This window comes from Oncorhynchus clarkii, unplaced genomic scaffold, assembly GCF_045791955.1.
Source record: "Oncorhynchus clarkii lewisi isolate Uvic-CL-2024 unplaced genomic scaffold, UVic_Ocla_1.0 unplaced_contig_3130_pilon_pilon, whole genome shotgun sequence".
In the NCBI taxonomy this organism is placed as follows: Eukaryota; Metazoa; Chordata; class Actinopteri; order Salmoniformes; family Salmonidae; genus Oncorhynchus; species Oncorhynchus clarkii.
In genome coordinates this window covers 867501-877500 of record NW_027261144.1, presented here as the reverse complement: position 1 = coordinate 877500, position 10000 = coordinate 867501, and positions in this window count along the sequence as shown.

Here is a 10000-nt window from a genome sequence, read left to right as displayed (position 1 = left end):
GTACACACACCCTGCATCCCTCCCCCTGTCCTCACCCACCCCCTCCCTCCCTTATCCTCCTTCTCCCGCTATCGTCTTTTCTCCCCCTCTCCTCTCTTATCCTGATTCTCCCCCTCTCCTCTCTTATCCTAATTCTCCCCCTCTCCTCATTCTCCCCTCTCCTCTCTTATCCTAATTCTCCCCCTCTCCTCATTCTCCCCTCTCCTCCCTTATCCTCATTCTCCCCCTCTCCTCCCTTATCCTCATTCTCCCCCTCTCCTTCCTTATCCTCATTATCCCCCTATCCTCCCTTATCCTCATTCTCCCCCTCTCCTCTCTTATCCTCATTCTCCCCCTCTCCTCCCTTATCCTCATTCTCCCTCTCTCCTCATTCTCCCCCTCTCCTCCCTTATCCTCATTCTCCCTCTCTCCTCCCTTATCCTCATTTTCCCCTCTCCTCCCTTATCCTCATTCTCCCCCTCTCCTCATTCTCCCTCTCTCCTCCCTTATCCTCATTCTCCCTCTCTCCTCATTCTCCCTCTCTCCTCTCTTATCCTCATTCTCCCCCTCTCCTCTCTTATCCTCATTCTCCCCCTCTCCTCCCTTATCCTCCTTCTCACGCTATCGTCTTTTCTCCCCCTCTCCTCTCTTATCCTCATTCTCCCCCTCTCCTCTCTTATCCTAATTCTCCCCCTCTCCTCATTCTCCCTCTCTCCTCCCTTATCCTCATTCTCCCTCTCTCCTCATTCTCCCCCTCTCCTCCCTTATCCTCATTCTCCCTCTCTCCTCTCTTATCCTCATTCTCCCCCTCTCCTCTCTTATCCAACAGAACAGAAGAGGAAGGAAAGAGAGAGAAGATATTTAATAGGATGAATAAGAGGGAAGGAAAGGAAAGGCAGAAAAGGAAAGGAGAGGAGAGGAGAATGATAATGTAGAATAGCAGGTAATTGATTAGCTTCAGTGGAGAGACGGAGGCTTCATTAGAATGTAGAATAGCAGGTAATTGATTAGCTTCAGTGGAGAGACGGAGGCTTCATTTGCTAAAGTGCTGCCAGGGTTTAGATCCTCTTTCACTCTCACACTCTCTCTCTCTCTCTCCATCTCACTACTCCTTCCTCTTTCTCTCCATCTCCCTATTCATTCCATCTCCCCATCTCACTATTCCTTCCTCTTTCTCTCCATCTCCCTATTCATTCCATCTCCCCATCTCACTACTCCATCCTCTCTCTCCCCATCTCCCTATTCAGTCCATCTCCCTATTCCTTCCTCTCTCTCCCCATCTCACTATTCCTTCCTCTCTCTCTTCATCTCCCTATTCATTCCATTTCCCTATCTCACTATTCCTTCCTCTTTCTCTCCATCTCCCTGTTCATTCCATCTCCCTATCTCACTATTCCTTCATCTTCCTCTCCATCTCACTATTCCTTCCTCTTTCTCCCCATCTCCCTATTCATTCCATCTCCCTATCTCACTATTCCTTCATCTTCCTCTCCATCTCACTATTCCATCCTCTCTCTCCCCATCTCACTATTCCTTCCTCTCTCTCCCCATCTCACTATTCATTCTCTCTCTCCATCTCCCTATTCATTCCATCTCCCTATCTCACTATTCTTTCCTCTTTATCTCACTATTCATTCCATCTCCCTATTCATTCCATCTCCCTATCTCACTATTCCTTCATCTTCCTCTCCATCTCACTATTCCTTCCTCTCTCTCCATCTCCCTATTCATTCCATCTCCCTATCTCACTATTCCTTCCTCTCTCTCCCCATCTCACTATTCCTTACTCTTTCTCTCCATCTCCCTATTCATTCCTCTTTCTCTCCATCTCCCTATCTCACTAATCCTTCCTCTTCCCGCCCCCCTCTCTCCCTATTTCCCTCCCCATTTCGCTCTCTACCTCCTTCTCTCACTCTCCCTCCCTCATTTGCTCTCTCTCTCTCCATCTACCCATTTCTCTCCCTCCCTCTCTCACTCTACCTCCCTCCCTCTTTTTCTCAACCTCCCCATTTCTCTCCCTCCCTCTCTCTCTCTCTCTCTCTCTCCTCGTCTTTCCATTTCCAGCAGTCAGAATGAGAGAAGCAGAGCCAGTTGATATTCTGTGTTAGGCCTTATCATAGTGACTGTGATCAGAGCTATCCTCAGGGCTATTCTCTACTGTTTAACACAGGAGCATGAAGAGGTCATGTTTTCTCTCTGTCTCTCTCTCCATCTCTCTCTCTTTCTCTGTGCGCATGTGTGAGTGTGTGTGTGTGTGTATGGAGTAGAGCATGTCCATAGGAAATGGCTGTGTGTTTATAGTGGACCATCTGGCCTCTTAGAACATAGCAGTAAATTATACCTAGAGAGAGGAGAGGAGACGAGAGGAGAGGAAAGGAGAGGAGAGGAGACGAGAGAAGAGGAGACGAGAGGAGAGGAAAGGAGAGGAGAGGAGACGAGAGAAGAGGAGACGAGAGGAGAGGAGAGGAGACGAGAGAAGAGGAAATTAACATAGAGGAAAGGAGAGGAGAGGAGAGGAGATGAGAGAAGAGGAAATGAGTGGAGAGGAAAGGAGAGGAGAGGAGAGGAGAGAAGAGGAAATGAACGGAGAGGAGAGGAGAGGAGAGGAGACGAGAGGAGAGGAAATGAACGGAGAGGAGACGTCCTCTTGCAATCTCCTCCTCTCCCCAGAAAACCCTCACTGCCACTCCTGTTATACAACTCTGGATGTTTACATTTTGTGTTGAGAAACTGGAGAGCAAAGACCTGAGATCTGTTGAAACCCTATGACCCCCACACAGCAGATCCCCACAGTCACTTTGGGACCCCCACACAGCAGATCCCCACAGTCACTATGGGACCCCCACACAGCAGATCTCCACAGTCACTATGGAACCCCCACACAGCAGATCCCCTCAGGCACTTTGGCAGGTAGCAGGTAGCCTAGCGGTTAAGAGCAGGTAGCCTAGCGGTTAAGAGCAGATAGCAGATAGCCTAGCGGTTAAGAGCAGGTAGCCTAGCGGTTAAGAGCAGGGAGCCTAGCGGTTAAGAGCAGGTAGCCTAGCGGTTAAGAGCAGGTAGCCTAGCGGTTAAGAGCAGGTAGCCTAGCGTTTCAGAGCAGGTAGCCTAGCGGTTCAGAGCAGGTAGCCTAGCGGTTAAGAGCAGGTAGCCTAGCGGTTAAGAGCAGGTAGCCAAGCGTTTCAGAGCAGGTAGCCTAGCGGTTCAGAGCAGGTAGCCTAGCGGTTCAGAGCAGGTAGCCTAGCGGTTCAGAGCAGGTAGCCTAGCGGTTAAGAGCAGGTAGCCTAGCGGTTCAGAGCAGGTAGCCAAGCGTTTCAGAGCAGGTAGCCTAGCGGTTCAGAGCAGGTAGCCTAGCGGTTAAGAGAAGGTAGCCTAGCGTTTCAGAGCAGGTAGCATAGCGGTTAAGAGCAGGTAGCCTAGCGGTTAAGAGCAGGTAGCCTAGCGTTTCAGAGCAGGTAGCCTAGCGGTTCAGAGCAGGTAGCCTAGCGGTTCAGAGCAGGTAGCCTAGCGGTTAAGAGCAGGTAGCCTAGCAGTTAAGAGCAGGTAGCCAAGCGTTTCAGAGCAGGTAGCCTAGCGGTTCAGAGCAGGTAGCCTAGCGGTTCAGAGCAGGTAGCCTAGCGGTTAAGAGCAGGTAGCCTAGCGGTTCAGAGCAGGTAGCCAAGCGTTTCAGAGCAGGTAGCCTAGCGGTTCAGAGAAGGTAGCCTAGCGGTTAAGAGAAGGTAGCCTAGCGTTTCAGAGCAGGTAGCCTAGCGGTTCAGAGCAGGTAGCCTAGCGGTTAAGAGCAGGTAGCCTAGCGTTTCAGAGCAGGTAGCATAGCGGTTAAGAGCAGGTAGCCTAGCGGTTAAGAGCAGGTAGCCAAGCGTTTCAGAGCAGGTAGCCTAGCGGTTCAGAGCAGGTAGCCTAGCGGTTAAGAGAAGGTAGCCTAGCGTTTCAGAGCAGGTAGCCTAGCGGTTCAGAGCAGGTAGCCTAGCGGTTAAGAGAAGGTAGCCTAGCGGTTAAGAGCAGGTAGCCTAGCAGTTAAGAGCAGGTAGCCTAGAGGTTAAGCGCAGGTAGCCTAGCAGTTAAGAGAAGGTAGCCTAGCGGTTAAGAGAAGGTAGCCTAGCGGTTAAGCGCAGGTAGCCTAGCAGTTAAGAGAAGGTAGCCTAGCAGTTAAGAGAAGGTAGCCTAGCGGTTAAGAGCAGGTAGCCAAGCGTTTCAGAGCAGGTAGCCTAGCGGTTCAGAGCAGGTAGCCTAGCGGTTAAGAGAAGGTAGCCTAGCGTTTCAGAGCAGGTAGCCTAGCGGTTCAGAGCAGGTAGCCTAGCGGTTAAGAGAAGGTAGCCTAGCGGTTAAGAGCAGGTAGCCTAGCAGTTAAGAGCAGGTAGCCTAGCGGTTAAGCGCAGGTAGCCTAGCAGTTAAGAGAAGGTAGCCTAGCGGTTAAGAGAAGGTAGCCTAGCGGTTAAGAGCAGATAGCCTATTGGTTGGATGAACATGAATGAATTTGCTGCTTGGATGGTCACTGTTCACACTGCCAAATACTACAGCAGAAGAGACAGGGAGAGAGTGGATAATTGGAGAGATTAACAGAGAGAGAGGAACAGAGAGAGAGACCAACAGAGCGAGAGACCAACAGAGAGAGAGAGACCAGAGAGAGAGAGACCAACAGAGAGAGAGAGAGTCTCTGTTTCACACACACACAGACACAGACACACACACACACACACACACACACACACACACACACACTAAAGCAGTAGATTGAGCCAGTAAGGAGGCCCGTAAGAGCAGATGTCCTCTCTGACATATTATCCCATATTATAATACTGCACCTGGTTTTACATAGTGAACATATCAAAGCTGTACAAACACTTCTGTATTCTGGCAAAAACAATGTTTATTTCCACAACACTTCTAAACTGGTGTCATTAACACCTTCAGTATTCTGGTTTATTCACATAAATATGAAAGACATACATTTAATACATTTTCAACCAAGTAAGAAGCTAAACTTCATGACATTTCTCTGAAATACTAAAACACACACACACGCGCACACACGCACAGACACACGCGCACACGCGCGCACACACACACACACACACACACACACACACACACACACACACACACACACACACACACACACACACACACGCACACACACACACACACACACACATTCTCCTACTAAGTTCCAGAGCTCCAGAGAGCTGTGCAGCAGCTGTTATGTACTAAGGTACCAGGACACTGGTACTGAGCTGTTATATACTAAGGTACCAGGACACTGGTACTGAGCTGTTATATACTAAGGTACCAGGACACTGGTACTGAGCTGTTATATACTAAGGTACCAGGACACTGGTACTGAGCTGTTATATACTAAGGTACCAGGACACTGGTACTGAGCTGTTATATACTAAGGTACCAGGACACTGGTGCTGAGCTGTTATATACTAAGGTACCAGGACACTGGTACTGAGCTGTTATATACTAAGGTACCAGGACACTGGTACTGAGCTGTTATATACTAAGGTACCAGGACACTGGTACTGAGCTGTTATATACTAAGGTACCAGGACACTGGTGCTGAGCTGTAATATACTAAGGTACCAGGACACTGGTGCTGAGGCAGAACAACTGCTCTCTTATGGAAATGACGGTGACACTTCACAATAAGCTGGTTAGCTTAGTCTACTCACTGACAGGATACAGACCACCCTGTTTATCTGAATTAGCTAGTCTACTCACTGACAGGATACAGACCACCCTGTTTATCTGAATTAGCTAGTCTACTCACTGACAGGATACAGACCACCCTGTTTATCTGAATTAGCTAGTCTACTCACTGACAGGATACAGACCACCCTGTTTATCTGAATTAGCTAGTCTACTCACTGACAGGATACAGACCACCCTGTTTATCTGAATTAGCTAGTCTACTCACTGACAGGATACAGACCACCCTGTTTATCTGAATTAGCTAGTCTACTCACTGACAGGATACAGACCACCCTGTTTATCTGAATTAGCTAGTCTACTCACTGACAGGATACAGACCACCCTGTTTATCTGAATTAGCTAGTCTACTCACTGACAGGATACAGACCACCCTGTTTATCTGAATTAGCTAGTCTACTCACTGACAGGATACAGACCACCCTGTTTATCTGAATTAGCTAGTCTACTCACTGATAGGATACAGACCACCCTGTTTATCTGAATTAGCTAGTCTACTCACTGATAGGATACAGACCACCCTGTTTATCTGAATTAGCTAGTCTACTCACTGATAGGATACAGACCACCCCGTTTATCTGAATTAGCTAGTCTACTCACTGATAGGATACAGACCACCCTGTTTATCTAAATTAGCTAGTCTACTCACTGATATGATACAGACCACCCCGTTTATCTGAATTAGCTAGTCTACTCACTGATAGGATACAGACCACCCTGTTTATCTGAATTAGCTAGTCTACTCACTGATAGGATACAGACCACCCTGTTTATCTGAATTAGCTAGTCTACTCACTGATAGGATACAGACCACCCTGTTTATCTGAATTAGCTAGTCTACTCACTGATAGGATACAGACCACCCTGTTTATCTGAATTAGCTAGTCTACTCACTGATAGGATACAGACCACCCTGTTTATCTGAATTAGCTAGTCTACTCACTGATAGGATACAGACCACCCTGTTTATCTGAATTAGCTAGTCTACTCACTGATAGGATACAGACCACCCTGTTTATCTGAATTAGCTAGTCTACTCCCTGATAGGATACAGACCACCCTGTTTATCTGAATTAGCTAGTCTACTCACTGTACCCATGACAGGATAAAACCACCCTGTTTATCTGAATTAGCTAGTCTACTCACTGATAGGATACAGACCACCCTGTTTATCTGAATTAGCTAGTCTACTCCCTGACAGGATAGAGACCACCCTGTTTATCTGAATTAGCTAGTCTACTCACTGTACCCCTGACAGGATAGAGAACACCCTGTTTATCTGAATTAGCTAGTCTACTCACTGTACCCCTGATAGGATACAGACCACACTGTTTATATGAATTAGCTAGTCTACTCCCTGATAGGATACAGACCACTCCTGTTTATCTGAATTAGCTAGTCTACTCACTGTACCCCTGACAGGATACAGACCACCCTGTTTATCTGAATTGGCTAGTCTACTCACTGATAGGATACAGACCACCCTGTTTATCTGAATTAGCTAGTCTACTATCTGATAGCATACAGACCACCCTGTTTATCTGAATTAGCTAGTCTACTCACTGTACCCCTGACAGGATACAGACCACCCTGTGTATCTGAATTAGCTAGTCTACTCACTGATAGGATACAGACCACCCTGTTTATCTGAATTAGCTAGTCTACTCACTGATAGGATACAGACCACCCTGTTTATCTGAATTAGCTAGTCTACTCACTGATAGGATACAGACCACTCCTGTTTATCTGAATTAGCTAGTCTACTCACTGATAGGATACAGACCACTCCTGTTTATTGTCCCAACCTCAGTCCCAACCTCAGTCCCAACCCCAGCCCCAACCTCAGGTCATCCCCAGCCCTAACCTCAGTCCCAACCCCAGTCCCAACCTCAGTCCCAACCTCAGTCCCAACCTCAGCCCCAACCCCAGCCCCAACCTCAGTCCATCCCCAGCCCTAACCTCAGTATCATAGTACCCTCCAAGCTCGTCATCAAGCTCGAGACCCTGGGTCTCGACCCCGCCCTGTGCAACTGGGTACTGGACTTCCTGACGGGCCGCCCCCAGGTGGTGAGGGTAGGCAACAACATCTCCTCCCCGCTGATCCTCAACACTGGGGCCCCACAAGGGTGCGTTCTGAGCCCTCTCCTGTACTCCCTGTTCACCCACGACTGCGTGGCCACGCACGCCTCCAACTCAATCATCAAGTTTGCGGACGACACAACAGTGGTAGGCTTGATTACCAACAACGACGAGACGGCCTACAGGGAGGAGGTGAGGGCCCTCGGAGTGTGGTGTCAGGAAAATAACCTCACACTCAACGTCAACAAAACTAAGGAGATGATTGTGGACTTCAGGAAACAGCAGAGGGAACACCCCCCTATCCACATCGATGGAACAGTAGTGGAGAGGGTAGCAAGTTTTAAGTTCCTCGGCATACACATCACAGACAAACTGAATTGGTCCACTCACACAGACAGCATTGTGAAGAAGGCGCAGCAGCGCCTCTTCAACCTCAGGAGGCTGAAGAAATTCGGCTTGTCACCAAAAGCACTCACAAACTTCTACAGATGCACAACTGCTCCGCCCTCAACCGTAAGGCTCTCCAGAGGGTAGTGAGGTCTGCACAACGCATCACCGGGGGCAAACTACCTGCCCTCCAGGACACCTACACCACCCGATGTCACAGGAAGGCCATAAAGATCATCAAGGACATCAACCACCCGAGCCACTGCCTGTTCACCCCGCTATCATCCAGAAGGCGAGGTCAGTACAGGTGCATCAAAGCTGGGACCGAGAGACTAAAAAACAGCTTCTATCTCAAGGCTATCAGACTGTTAAACAGCCACCACTAACATTGAGTGGCTGCTGCCAACACACTGACACTGACTCAACTCCAGCCACTTTAATAATGGGAATTGATGGGAAATGATGTAAATATATCACTAGCCACTTTAAACAATGCTACCTTATATAATGTTACTTACCCTACATTATTCATCTCATATGCATACGTATATACTGTACTCTATATCATCGACTGTGTCCTTATGTAATACATGTATCACTAGCCACTTTAACTATGCCACTTTGTTTACATACTCATCTCATATGTATATACTGTACTCGATACCATCTACTGTATCTGCCTATGCTGCTCTGTACCATCACTCATTCATATATCCTTATGTACATATTCTTATCCCCTCACACTGTGTACAAGACAGTAGTTTTGGAATTGTTAGTTAGATTACTTGTTGGTTATTAGTGCATTGTCGGAACTAGAAGCACAAGCATTTCGCTACACTCGCATTAACATCTGCTAACCATGTGTATGTGACAAATACAATTTGATTTGATTTGATTTGATTTGAACCTCAGCCCCAACCTCAGCCCCAACCTCAGTCCATCCCCAGCCCCAACCTCAGTCCCAACCTCAGCCCCAACCCCAGCCCCAACCCCAGCCCCAACCTCAGTCCATCCCCAGCCCTAACCTCAGTCCCAACCTCAGTCCCAACCTCAGTCCCAACCTCAGTCCCAACCTCAGTCCCAACCTCAGCCCCAACCCCAGCCCCAACCTCAGTCCATCCCCAGCCCTAACCTCAGTCCCAACCTCAGTCCCAACCTCAGTCCCAACCTCAGTCCCAACCTCAGCCCCAACCCCAGCCCCAACCTCAGTCCCAACCTCAGTCCCAACCTCAGTCCCAACCTCAGTCCCAACCTCAGTCCCAACCTCAGTCCCAACCCCAGCCCCAACCCCAGCCCCAACCCCAGCCCCAACCTCAGTCCATCCCCAGCCCTAACCTCAGCCCTAACCTCAGTCCCAACCTCAGCCCTAACCTCAGCCCCAACCTCAGTCCTAACCTCAGTTCCAACCTCAGCCCTAACCTCAGTCCATCCCCAGCCCTGTCCTCAGCCCTAACCTCAGTCCCAACCTCAGCCCTAACCTCAGTCCCAACCTCAGTCCCAACCTCAGTCCCAACCTCAGTTCCAACCTCAGTCCCAACCTCAGCCCTAACCTCAGTCCCAACCTCAGTCCCAACCTCAGTTCCAACCTCAGTTCCAACCTCAGTTCCAACCTCAGTTCCAACCTCAGTCCATCCCCAGCCCTGTCCTCAGTCCCAACCTCAGCCCTAACCTCAGTTCCAACTCCCAGTCCCAGTTCCAACCTAAGCCCTAACCTCAGTTCCAACTCCCAGTCCCAGTTCCAACTCCCAGTCCCAGTTCCAACTCCCAGTCCCAGTTCCAACCTAAGCCCTAACCTCAGTTCCAACTCCCAGTCCCAGTTCCAACTCCCAGTCCCAGTTCCAACCTA